At 37.7% G+C, this 13,927-nt stretch overlaps 1 protein-coding gene across 1 annotated transcript in view; it reads right to left on the bottom strand.

Annotated features, from left to right (window-relative positions):
• Positions 1-705: 705 nt before the first annotated feature.
• Positions 706-13,927, bottom strand: part of LOC131834657 (uncharacterized) — a 236,725-nt gene continuing 223,503 nt past the window's right edge. The window contains exon 4 of the mRNA XM_059179336.1: positions 706-4,304. The gene's annotated coding sequence lies outside the window, so the exon portion shown is untranslated. The remainder of the gene's footprint in view (positions 4,305-13,927) is intronic.

The raw sequence follows: 13,927 nt of genomic DNA, 5'->3' as shown, positions 1-13,927 counted from the left end.
CACTCCCACTACTAGAATGTCTCCTCTCTTCTGAAAGGTATACTCCTATTTCAAGGGTTGGCTTCTGTTGCTCTCGGCTGGTTTTATGTTTTTGGTCAAATATCTTCCCTATTTGTTTAATGAAAAAAGAGAGAAAAAGAGAGAGAGAGAAAGACAGAGAGAGCTCTAACTAGATAATAACTAAGTTTTTTTATAGCTTCCAAATTATGTTATGCAATGTTTCTAAATACAAAACTCACTATTTTTACTTTGGAGTCAACACCTCTCATTCTGTTATGGGCATAATAATCCAAGCTAAAAAACTTTCAGTTGTTTGATATTTTTCCCCATCCTTTTATCCTCTGTATCTAATGTGTCACCACCACTTTCCAATCATTTTTTGAAGGGCTCACTGCTCTCTTTCTTGTGATAGGATGCATCATTTAGTTCCTTCCACTAGTTTCTTTTTTATTTCTTGCTTTTTTTTCTCTATCAGACATACCCTGTCCCTTCCTTCCATTAACCAAGTCCCATTTCTATGGAATCTTATTTGTACCTATGTACAAATATGTACCTACTTTATCATACAAGTATGCACACATTATATAAATATATATACACATTAACATAAATACTGTAAGTATGTATTAAACAGATATACTAGAAGTCATTAGTATTCTTTTTTTCAAATGTTTCACCTTAAAAAATCATACATTTATGGTAAGATAACTCTATATTGGTAATGCCTTTATTGGAATTGTGCTCAGATGGTTGGGTATATGTGTATAATTTTAACATTTTCAGGGTGAGAAATATAATTTCAAGACAGGTAAAAGTTAAGTCAATCAAACTAGCCAATCGTATCTTCATGTTTAAGAAAAAGTGCTACCAAGAAACAGGTATTTTTATGTGGTTTGTAACTCACTAGAAAAGTAAATCCAAACGATAGCATTCTAAAATTATTATGCTGAGGCAGTAGTAACAGACTTAATGGATAGTTTGCCAAAATGGTCCTTTGAATGATGATATACTTTTGAAGGTATAAATTGCATTTTATATTTTAATCACCCCAACCTGCCACATATTTTTCAAAAATAATTATTTTATATGTTGTCTTCTCAAAAATCACAGATTGTAAGCTCTCTGAGGACAGATTTTCTGCCTCACACATTCATATCCTTCACAATGCCTAATAACTGTTTTCTTGATATGATGGCCCAGGTGGACTCCCTGACAGACGTCAGTACAATTTGCACAGTGCTTCAGTGTGTAATTCAGGAATCAGAGAGATGGCCTTCATAAAGGAAATAATTCTTGATTTTGTTACAAGGTTTACATAATGATTTTGCATTATAAAGATAAAACTCCTTTAAAAGACAAAGACAAAACCAATTTTAAAAAATGGTAAACTGCATTTGCAGAATTGCTTTTGGATACTGGGATATACATGAAATGAATTAATGGAAAATACTGAAGTGATACGTTTAATCTTATGGTCCAAAGAGCTGTTATGATACAAGTAAAACTAATCAATTTAGATTATTCAGTTTAGTTATTATTTTCACTTCAGGGGAATTCCTGAATCATTAAACTTGGTAATTTCTATAGCTACTATGGGTCTCTGATTACATCGTTCACCTAATGAAACAGTAAACAGATTACCAAATTAAAAGACCCCAAAGAAGGAAAAGGCTAAAATATTCATCTTTACAAATTTCAAAGTTGTAATTTTTTTTTTAAAGATTTTATTTATTTGAGGGAGAGAGTAAGCGAGCATGAGTTGGGGGTGAGCATAGGGAGAGGGAGAAGCAAACTGCCCCCACCCCCGAGCAGGGAGTCAAATGCAGAGTTCAGATGCCGGGCTCCATGAGGGGCTTGCTGGGCTCTATCGCAGGACTCTGAGATCGTGACCTGGGCCAAAGACAGACATACTCGACCAACCGGGCCACCCAGGCATTCCTCAAATTTCAAATCTTTAATCAGGCAATCCTTAGCTATCTTGGCATAATGAAGTTTTACCATGTAACTAAGTATAGAGTATCAATGTTTTTTTTTAATATTTTATTTTTAAAATTATAACAATAGTTTTATGATATTTAGAAATGAAGGTTTATATGGACATAGGATTTTTATATAAGCATGTATAGAAACAAAGCAAAATTCTTGAAGTTCAAGGAAAAGGCTGAAATGACAATTGTAAAATGAGTGCTTTCCCATTTTTCTATTTATGTTTTGTTTCCTTTGAGTAAGTGTGCTCATGGATCATGAGTTCTTCCCTGGCTGGCAGTCATTCCATGCAACCCCTACTGAAGAATGGGGTTTCCCTTCCCTTAATAAACTGTTTGACAAGGACTGCATCGTGACTCTGGGTAGAAGCTGACCTCATCAAAGTGCTTCCCATTTAAAGCATATCTTTTGAAGTCTGGTGATTGGCTATGTGGTGGGTAAATGTCTATGTATACAAAAACTGACATGATTTTCAAGATAGGTAGGGTGAGAGTAATATCCAATTTGCAAAAGCATATCTAATAATATACTGTTATGATTGGGAAATAAATAATGTGAGCTTGAACTCAGTACAAACTGCAGAAAGTTAAGTTCTATAAAATCTTCCTAGTTGAGTGAGCCAGTGGTTTTAAAAAGGCTGAGAAACATGGGTTACCATTTAGAAAGAAACTCTTTAACTGTAGTAAAGTTTGCTTATTCTTTGATCACACTGACTAACTCTACTTATTTTGTTGTTATTGTTGTTCGCTTTTTAATTTTTTATGGTTTACTCTTCCTGATTTTTTTAGATTTGAGTCTAATTAACATAGTGTTATATTAGTTTCAGGTGTGCAATGTAATGATTCAACAATTCTATATAGTACTCAATGCTCCACACAGTAAGTGCACTCTTAATCCCCTTCACTTAAGTCACCCATCCACCCACCCAACCACCCTCCACCAACCACTAGCTCATCCTCTGTATTTGAGTCTGTTTTTTGTCTCTTTTTTCTGTTTGTTCATTTGTGTTGTTTCTTAAATTCCACATATGAGTGAAATCATAAGGTATTTGTCTTTCTCTGTCTGACTTATTTTACTTAGCATTATAACTTCTAGGTTCATCCATGTCATTGCAGATGGCAAGTTCTCATTCTTTTTAATGGCTGAGAAATACTGCGCTGTGTGTGTGTGTGTGTGTGTGTGTGTGTGTGTGTACCTCATCTTCATCTTCATTACCCATTCATCTATTGATGGGCACTTGCATTTCACATCTTTGCATTTGTAAATAATGCTGCAATAAACATAGGAGTTCATACAGCATTTTGATTTTGTGTTTTCCTTTTCTTTAGCTAAATACCCAGTAGTGGAATTACTGGATCATATAGTAATTCTATTTTTAATTTTTCAAGGAACCTCCAAATTGTTTTTCACTGTGGCTATATAAATTTGCATTCCCACCAACAATGCACGAGGGTTCGTTTTTCTCCACATCCTCATCGATACTTGTTATTTCTTGTCTTTTTTGATTCTAGCCATTCTGACAAGTACAAGGAGATATATCGTGGAAAATGTAATTTTTATTTACATTTCCTTGATGATTAGTGATATGGAACATCTTTTCATGTGTCTATTGGCCATCTGTCTATCTTCTTTATAAAAATATCTGTTTGGGTCCTCTGCCCATTTTTTAATCAGATTATTTGCGGTTTTGGTATAAGTTTTTTATACATTTTGCATACTAACCTCTAATCAATATATCATTTGCAAATATCTTCTCCAATTCTGTAGATTGCCTTATGGTTTTGTTGATGGTTTCCTTCACTGTGAAAAAGCTTTTCAATTTGATGCAGTCCCAATAGTTTATTTTTGCTTTTGTTTCCATTACCTGAGGAGATATATCTAGAAAAATATCTCTTTTGCCAATGTCCAAGAGATTATTGCTTGTCTTCTTCTGGAGTTTTGTGGTTCCAGGTCTCACATTTAGGTTCTTAATCTATTTTGAGTTTGTCTTCCTGTGTGGTGAAAGAAAGTGGTCCAGTCTCATTCTTTTGCACGTAGCTGTCCCCCTTTTCCAGCACCATTTGTTGTAGAGACTATCTTTTCCCCATTGATTTTCTTGCCTCTGTTGAAGATTAATTGACCAAACAAGTGTGGGTTTATTTCTGGGCTCTCATTCTTTTCCATTGGTCTATGTATCTATTTTTGTGCCAGTACCATACTGTTTTGATTGTAACAGCTTTGTAGTAGATAGCTTGAAATCTGGAATTGTGATACTTCCAGTTTTGTTCTTTCTCATGATTTGTTCTTTTAAATTTTCTTAATGCACAAATGTGAAATACCTGTAAGACAATCCATAGATATTTATTTTAGTTTTTTAACATTTGAAAATTTATTCTGAAAATGAAAAAAAATATATATATATATCTTAATTCCTTTCTGCATTAAGGAGTTAGAGTATTCTCCTAAAAAAGAGGATATTATGAATTAGAAGAGTGAATAAAGTCTCCATAAATGTGTAAGAAACACTTTATTCTTGTCATTATCTTTACTTGTGGAGTATACACCACATTCCGTTTGTGTACCACTAAGTATGCACTAAAAACCCAGACTTCCTCCTTGGAGTCCAATCCTGTGACTCAACCACTTTTATTTGACATTAATGTATAAAATAATAAAGTGGCACCCATGTTTTTACTTATTTTTTTATTTTTTTAAAGATTTTATTTATTTGAGAGAGAGAGAGAGAGATGGACAGACAGAGCAAGAGCAGGGTGAAGTGCAGAGATAGAAGGAGAAACAGGCTCCCCACTGATCAAGGAGCCTGACATGGGACTCGATGCCAGGACCCTGGCATCATGACCTGAGCCAAAGGCAGACGTTTAACCAACTGAACCACCTATGTGTCCCAACAGTGGCACATATGTTTTCAAATCACTGAAGCTAAATCTATGACAGAACATAAGACTATTGCCCATGATAAGGCATTTTGAATTATGTATATGCTAATTTCAGGCTCAATTGAATTTTTTTTATTAAATCAATCCTAAAGTTTATTTTCTCTAATCTCGTATAGAAGAAAAGAATTTTAAAAGAACATATCTGAAGCCAACTAAACCATATTGCTTTCAAAGCTTTGTTTTATATGAAGATACATTTTAAGCAGATATTTGACTTTCATTGTTTAACTCCTCCAGAGGACATTAGCATTCACTCCCTGCACCTGGTTTCACAGCAAATATCAGTTTACAAACTAAATCAGGGCTCTCGTTTATGTTATAAACTGCTGAATATGGTCAATTTGGCATACAGTGCATGTTTCACATTATTTGAAGCAAATTCTTGTTTCAAAAACTTTAGCTTGTAACCTTGTCTACTGAAGCCCCATTTTTAAGATAACCAATACTATTTTATTTACCCTGGAGAAATAGGACTCCAAGAAGACCAAGCAGTAAAAGCTCAATAAATAAAGTTGAACTGATTCAAAATTAATTATTATCCCTTTTAGGAAAAGTGGGAATCCAGAAGATTTTTACCTCTTTGAACAAAGGAAAATAAGAATCTAGGTATTAGATCACTCAACCTTTGCCTGATTCTTTGGTGTTTATTAACAGTCTAATACATGCTCTTCAGCAGTACACATTCCCAACGACTCCATAATCTAGACCAAGAGGGGTCAAGTAAACCAAATCACACCTCAGCATACTATGTGCTGCTCAGTCAGGATGATCGGTCAGGGAGGGCTTCTGAGAGTAGGTGACTCTTAAGTTACTGTACTATGGACAACAGAAGTGCAAGTGCAGGATGAATTCACTGAGGGTGGACGTTCCTGTCAGGAACAACAGTTTATACAGCGTCATAGAGACACAGGCAAGGAAGGTTTGCTCAAGGAACTCCAGATAATTCATACGGAGAAAAAAAGATGGGATGGGGAAATAGAGGGGAGCAGTGAAAAGTAAGAATCCGGTTTGCCACTGTAAGGAGTTCGGAATGAAAAATCGTTGAAGGTTTGTAAATGGAGGAACAACATAATCTGATTGGCACAATCTGAGGAGGGCCCCAAATTGTTCCCAGTGTGGAACAGAATGAGAGCAGTGTTAAAACTGCTGAGCCAATGAGGAAGAGGAACAGTTTAGATCTTTGCTGTGAAGTACTAATAACAGGCTTTAAGTATAACAAACTTCTCTCATGTTAAAATCTCTGGTTAAATTTAAATACCATGTCTCTTTGCCGGGGCTAACGTATTCAGCTGCCTTTCACCATGGCCCAAACTCTTGCTCACTGTGCTTCCCTCTATGTGCCGTTTATTAATACGGGGCAGACTGTACTCTCTCCTCTCACAAAGCTGCTAATGAAGAGTGTGAGAAAGTGTTTCCTGGGAGGAAAAGCCCACCTATGATGTCGGGCAATCCTGAAACAGATCTTAGTTCTGTCAGTTTTCATGCAGTGGCCTTGTGGAACCCCTAAAGCCTCGGAGCTGTGCTGTCCTCACCTGAAAACCAAAAACCAAAATAGCTATCTAGCAAGGCCGTGAGAATTGAAGATCATTTGTGAACGGCCTCCAGAAAAGAGTAGCCCTCACTGAGCACTACGCATATTTATTATTGAAGAAGAAATGGCATGAGCAAATTTCCCATTTTCTAGTTGCTCTTTCAAAGACAAACAGACATTGGCGGGAACTCCCAGTAGAGGACTGGGGCGTGGAACTCTCCTGTCACTCTGATTCCAGGTTATTAATACTTCCAGGCAGCTCAGCAGCTGAACTGCTCTAGAAACCTATGCAAAAGAGTATTGGCTTTAACTATGTAATCAACTTGACAGGGCCATGGCAGAAATAGATGTGAACACCGTGGCCAAGTGGCCTTAGGGATTGCGGAGTGCAATTAACCTCCTCACTTCCATTCACAGAATGCTCAGAGAGAGGCCGTTGCCTTGTCACTGGCTGAGCTTGGATCTGGATATTAATTCCAACAGCATTTGTGCTCCCTAAGTGTGGTCCCGATCAGAGCCACTTCCAGAGAATAGAGAACATGAAATGCAGACTGTCTGAGGCACCGATTATCCCGGCAAACCTTTGAGAAATATCAAAGAATGCAAGCAAGCAGAATGGTTTAGGAGAAGGGAAGCTGGCACTTCTCTCCTATTTTCATATGAATATAATGATACAGCCCACACCATTTCTGAATGTAATGAGGATGTAATCCACAGTTTAAGCAGAAAAACCTGGGTAGAGAGCAAATAGGGAAATTTTATCGTGAGCAGTACAGCACAGAAAATTTGGGAGAAGGTATAAACCCAGAGAAGGAAGAATGTCTAAGTAACTAGCTTCCAATTCACATTCATTTAGTACTTTTTTCCCCTTTCTGTCCCCAAAGGCAAGAGAATCGGAAAAATCTTCCCCTCTATAGCTACGGCTGGCATTTTTGCAGTGATCATTAGTAAAACATGTTGGCAGTGGAAAACAGGCTCAGCTTTTCCAGAACTGGCTGTCATTTGTGCCAAAAGCAAATAGGAATAGAAATAGTAACACCGATATTGTTATTACTGTACTGGGAGTCAGCTAGCTCTTCTGTGTCTACAGCTTTCCTAAGTCAAGCCTGGTATCCCCATCATGCCTGAGCTGTCTGCACCAGGATGAATGGTGAAGAGGGGCAGGGGAGGACGTGCAAAACTGTCACTGCGTATAAGCAGCCAGATTGACCTAGCAGCCTAGGACTATTTGCCTCGTTTACTGCAGGAAAACTTGAAAATTAAGCCCATTTTAATGGAATTATTAGTTAGTAGAAAATTTCCGGGAAGCAATTGGCTATATTTATCATTTTGGGCGTTCTTGTCAGTAGTCTTTTTGAAAGTGTCATATATTTGATACAGAACTTAATTTCTAAGAATTTATCCTAAGAAGAAATCATCTAAAATGCACACAATGACTTTGAAGTAGAAAAGTGCTTATTACAGAGAGATTTTAATATAAAGAAAGCATTTGAATAAACAGCAATCAACTGTTGATTACTGTCATTATCCATATTGAATATATTCAACTATTAAAGGAGTTTTATAGAACTTTAAGTAAAAATACATAATATTTAAATGTTATCTTTTCTTACATCAAAGAAAAGAGATCCACATATGAAGTGAAACTAGCATGGAATAAAAAAGCTACTAGGAATTGGGGTGACTTCTGGAAGAGAGATAAAAATCAAAAGTGAGAATGATGGCTGATGACACAACCCTTAGAAAATCAGAATAAATGCCTGCTCTCTCCACTACGACAGAGTATTGTGAGGAGTATTAACCAATGAAATTTAACAAGAGGGGAAAAAGCAAGCAGAATCAATATTGTAAAGTAGGAAACACAATTATTATTATTTAAGAACAATATGATTTTACATTTACAAATTACAGGAAATCATTTAAGAAAGTAACAAAGCAATAAGAGGATTTGGGAAATTAAAAAATTAAAAAATCATCAGAATATATAATAAAAAATCAGAGAAGATAAATTATGTAAGAATAAACATTTGACGAAAGCACAGGAAGTAGATTTTATCAGTGTGAATGGGTACTGATCATACTAGAAGGGAGTGAACTGAGAAGCCAGCCTGGCTTAAAGCTACACCTGAGGAGTTGGGAATGAAGAAGGAAGCTGGAGGCTTAAAATGGAGGCATAACATGTGGGGCTTTGTAAATCATGATTTGTGCTTTTCTCCCCCTCCATTAAAGCAATCAAAAACTTCTGAAGAGTTTGAAAGGAGACGATAAGATAATATTTGCACTATATAAGGATATTCTAGCTGCACATGTGGAAGGCATTTTGAGATGAGCCACATAGATGGGTGTGATATGTTTGGGGTGAAGATATATGAGAATACTATCTATAATAGTAAGAAGTCCAGAGGGGAGATGCTAGTAGTTTAGACTAGGGTGATGGAAGTGAAGACAAAACTAGCATAACCTAGCAATGTTTAAAAAATACGATTGACAGGACTCTAGTGAGTGGAATATGGGGATGAGGTGCTCAGGTGACGTCTGGGTTTCTGAATTGCAGAATTATATAGATGGCACACCATTTGGGTGAAACAGCAAACACTGAAAAAGTATATAACTCAAAAAGCATGAATTCAAAACTCAAAATCTTTCTTTTTGAAACTATTTCTCTAATGTAAGCTTTTTTTTTTTAAAGACTTTTTATTTATTCATTTGACAGAGAGAGAGAGAGCATGCTCAAGTGAGAGCATGAGTAGGGGGAAGGGTCAGAGGGAGAGGGAAAAGCAGACTCCCTGCTGAGCAGAGAGCCCAATGTGGGGCATGAGCACGGGACCCCAGGATCATGACCAGAGGTGAAGGCAGAGTAACCCAGGTGTTCTAACATAAGTTTTAACATGAGTCTATTTGAAACTCAGAAAACTGGGGAATGATTTTTTAATTCTCTTTTTTCTTTTACTCTCTTAAGACATGGGTTAGCATTGTTTGAAGAGGGCTTGTTAAAGGGCAATAAAAAGATTACTATGAATTATAAATGTATTTTTAAGTGTATGAAAATATTATCATGTCAAATATAAAGCTTTTACTTGGTGAAATTATAAGCAGTAATCTAACCATGCCCTGCTCTGGAGAACTACACTGAAAATTGATAAGAAAAACAAATTTCAGGTTTCCTTAAGTATGATTTGAAGGTTTTCTATGATTTTGTGTTTCTGATATAGTAAGAAGAGAAAAAGAAAGATTAAAAAAAGTCATCTGGGGGGACATATGGGTGGTTTAGTTGGTTAAGCATCTGCCTTCAACTCAGGTCATAATCCCAGGGTCCTAGCATTGAGGCCTCCATTGGGCTCCCTGCTTAGCAGGGAGTCTACTTCTCCCTCTCCCTCTGCTCCACCCCCAATGTTCATTCTCTCTCTCTATCTCTCTCAAATAAATAAATAAATATATAAAATCTTAAAAAAAAAAAAAGAAGGAATCCATCAAAATCATTGAGGAAAACACAGGCAGCAACCTCTTTGACCTCAGTGGCAGCAGCTAGGAACATTGCCAAAGGCAAAGGAAGCAAGGGCAAAAATGAACTATTGGGATTTCATCAAGATCAAAAACTTTTGTACAGCAAAGGAAACAGTTAACAAAACCAAAAGACAACTGACAGAATGGGAGAAGATATTTACAAATGACATATCAGATAAAGGGCTAGTATCCAAAATCTATAAAGAACATATCAAACTCAACCCCCAAAACATAAATAATTCAATCAAGAAATAGGCAGAGGACATGACCAGATATTTCTGCAAAGAAGACATCCAGATGGCCAACAGACACATGAAAAAGTGCTCCACATCACTCGGCATCAGGGAAATACAAATCAAAACCACAATGAGATACCACCCCACACCAGTCAGAATGGCTAAAATTAACAAGTCAGGAAATGACAGATGCTGGCGAGGATGTGGAGAAAGGGGAACCCTCCTACACTGTTGGTGGGAATGCAAGCTGGTGCAACCACTCTGAAAAACAGCATGGAGTTTCCTCAAAAAGGTGAAAATAGAGCTGCCTTATGACCCAACAATTGCACTACTGGGTATTTACCCTAAAGATACAAAAGTAGTGATCCGAAGGGGCACGTGCACCCGAATGTTTATAGCAGCAATGTCCACAATAGCCAAACTATGGAAAGAACCTAGATGTCCATCAACAGATGAACAGATAAAGAAGAGGTGGTATATATTTATACAATGGAATACTATGCAGCCATCAAAAGAAATGAAATCTTGCCATTTGTGATGATGTGGATGGAACTAGAGGGTATTAGGCTTAGCAAAATAAATCAGAAAAAGACAACTATCATATGATCTCTCTGATATGAGGAAGTGGAGATGCAACATGGGGGGCTTGGGAGGTAGGAAAAGAATAAAGGAAACAAGATGGGATCAGGAGGGAGACAAACCATAAGAGACTCTTAATCTCACAAAACAAACTGAGGGTTGCGGGGGGGGGGGGAGGGGGATAGGAAGAGGGTGGTAGGGTTATGGACATTGGGGAGGGTATGTGTTATGGTGAGTGCTGTGAAGTGTGTAACAGGTCTGTGTGATTCACAGACCTGTACCCCTGGGACTAATAATACATTATATGTTTATTAAAAAATTTTTTTAAATTATAGAAAAAAATTTTTTAAAGTCATCTGGGAAAAAATAGAAATGTTGCTTTTGTTTCAAATAAAAGGAAGAGAAGGAGGAAATGTCAAATAGTAATCAACTGCTGGTCAGAGGTCAAGCAAGGTAAAGGTCCAGAAAGTGCCTTTTGCCTCTAGAAACATAGAGGTCATCAGTGACCCTGTGGAGGTCAGAGTCAGGGTTGTATGGAGAGCAGCAGGCAGCCACAGCTTGTGAAGTGTCACATGATGAAGTGGAGGAGACTAAAGTGTTTTGACAAACTGTCTTGCAGGTAAAGTAAGAGATAGGTGGTAGCTAAAGAATGATGTGAAGTCTAGAAATGTGTTGTGGTTGTCTATTTTGAATGAGAAAGCTATTGAGACATTACATATTACAATGAAAAGAAAATTATTTAATAATTTAAGAAATAATGTAATGAAATATACCAAAACAAAAAATAATTTTGTATGCCTGCAAGTTGGGATCTGGAGCAATTTTAAAGCAGTTTTAAATGAAACAACAGGAATTTTAAAAATTTACCCTAGTGAACAGAGATTTATTTTATATTCAGAAAAAGAAGGACAGTGAACTTTATTTTATAAAACAAATGAACTCTGATCACCAGAGTACAATTGTCTGGGCATGAGCTGAGATGCCAGAATCTGTCATTTGTGTCGTACCTTGTCCTGGTTGCTCCTTCTGCTCAGGAGTGTGATTGCTGTAAGAACTTCATACCGCATGAAGCTAGAAAACGAAAAGGTTGTAAAATAATGTTTAAATGGAAGATAAATTTTAAAAGATAATGAGGATTTCCAGTTCTAGGTAAGATGGAGTAGACATTTCACCCTATTCCTCTCTGACTCTTACAACTAAAAACCCTGGACGAAATACATGAAATAAAGATCAGAAGTTTCTAAAAGGTGAAAAAAAGAAGGGAGCGTTTATAGGGACCTAGGGATTCAAGGAATGACCTGGCAAATCTTGGGGTTTTTTTTCTGTCTCTTCTGTATCCCATCCTGGGCACTAGAGAATTTTGCAGGTTGGAATGAACAGCAAGTACAGGCAAAAACCATGAGCAAACCAGTGGTTTAAAGCCTCTGCCTTCAGGGCACCTGGGTGGCTCAGTGGGTTAAGCCGCTGCCTTCGGCTCAGGTCATGATCTCAGGGTCCTGGGATCAAGTCCTGCATTGGGCTTTCTGCTCAGCAGGGAGCCTGCTTCCCTCTCTCTCTCTCTCTCTCTGCCTGCCTCTCCATCTACTTGTGATTTCTCTCTGTCAAATAAATACATAAATTCTTTAAAAAAAAAAAAAAAAAGCCTCTGCCTTCAGCTCAGGTCATGATCCCAGGGTCCTGGGATCGAGCCCCGCATCGGGCTCTCTGCTCCATGGGGAGCCTGCTTCCTCCTCTCCCTCTGCCTGCCTCTCTGCCTACTTGTAATCTCTGTCAAATAGATAAATAAAATCTTTAAAGAAAAAAAAAAAGAAAACATGAGCAAACAAATACAACAAAATAAAACGCTTGGCCGGCCTCTTTAGCCAAAGGACCTGGAAGGGAGTGGCCATGTAGGGCATAACCTTTTGGACAACACCAGACACACCCCAGAAAAAATTGTGCCTTCCTTATCCTGTCATTTTGGTAGCGGACATCACGGCTGTGTGAGCAGAGATGAGAGGACCACCATAACCCAGCGGTAATGACACGGCTCCCCCTCGTGGAGGGTACGTGACTGCAGAGACTGTGTGTTTCACGTGCAGAGTCTAGCCTGGCATGATTGATCAACATAATCTAAATATAATAAAAGATAACTTCTTACACCAAGAACTAGGAAAATCTCAAGCTGAATGAGAGGACCCATCTAACAGACACAATACTAAGATGACATAGACACTGGAATTATTTGACCAGGATTTTAAAGCAGCTATTGTTAAAAAAAGCTTCTATGGATAATTACAATCACTCTCAGAAAAAAATGAAAAAGAAACAGAAACTTTCAGCTAAGAAATAGAAGATACAAAGAAGAACCAAATGGGGGTGCCTGGGTGGCTTAGTCGGTTGAATGTCTGCCTTGGGTTCAGGTCATGATCCCAGGGTCTTGGGATTGAGCCCCACATTGGGCTCCCTGCTCAGCAGTGTTCTGCTTCTCCCTCTGCCTCTTCCCCGCCCTCAGCCCCATTTGTGTTCTCTCTCTCTCTTTCTATGCTTCTCTCAAATAAATAAAATCTTTAAAAAATTAATTAATTAGGGCGCCTGGGTGGCTCAGTGGGTTAAACCTCTGCCTTCGGCTCAGGTCATGATCTCAGGGTTCTGGGATTGAGTCCCACATTGGGCTCTCTGCTTGGCAGGGAGCTTGCTTCCTCCTCTCTCTCTCTTTCTGCCTGCCTCTCTGCCTATTTGTGATCTCGCTCTGTCAAAGAAATAAATAAAATCTTTATTAAAAATTAATTAATTAATTAAAATGAGAATAAAGATTTCTTAAGAAAAAGAACCGATATCTCATATAATAAAGAAGTATTTCATTAAACTTAAAAAAAAAAAAGAAAAGAAGAACCAAATGGAAATTTTAAAGATTTTTTTTTTTTTTTTTTTTTTTCAGAGAGAGAGCGAGCGAGAGCGAGCACAGGCAGACAGAGTGGAAGGCAGAGTCAGAGGGAGAAGAAGGCTCCCCGCGGAGCAAGGAGCCCGATGCGGGACTCGATCCCAGGACGCTGGGATCATGACCTGAGCCGAAGGCAGCTGCTTAACCAACTGAGCCACCCAGGCATCCCGGAAATTTTAAAACTAAATATAGAAATATGTAATAAAGATTTCCAATTCCAATTTGGTAGAAT

The sequence above is a fragment of the Mustela lutreola genome, chromosome 6, assembly GCF_030435805.1.
Source record: "Mustela lutreola isolate mMusLut2 chromosome 6, mMusLut2.pri, whole genome shotgun sequence".
Lineage (NCBI taxonomy): Eukaryota > Metazoa > Chordata > Mammalia > Carnivora > Mustelidae > Mustela > Mustela lutreola.
Note: the sequence above shows the minus strand (reverse complement) of the source record. Positions and strands in the feature narration are given on the sequence as shown.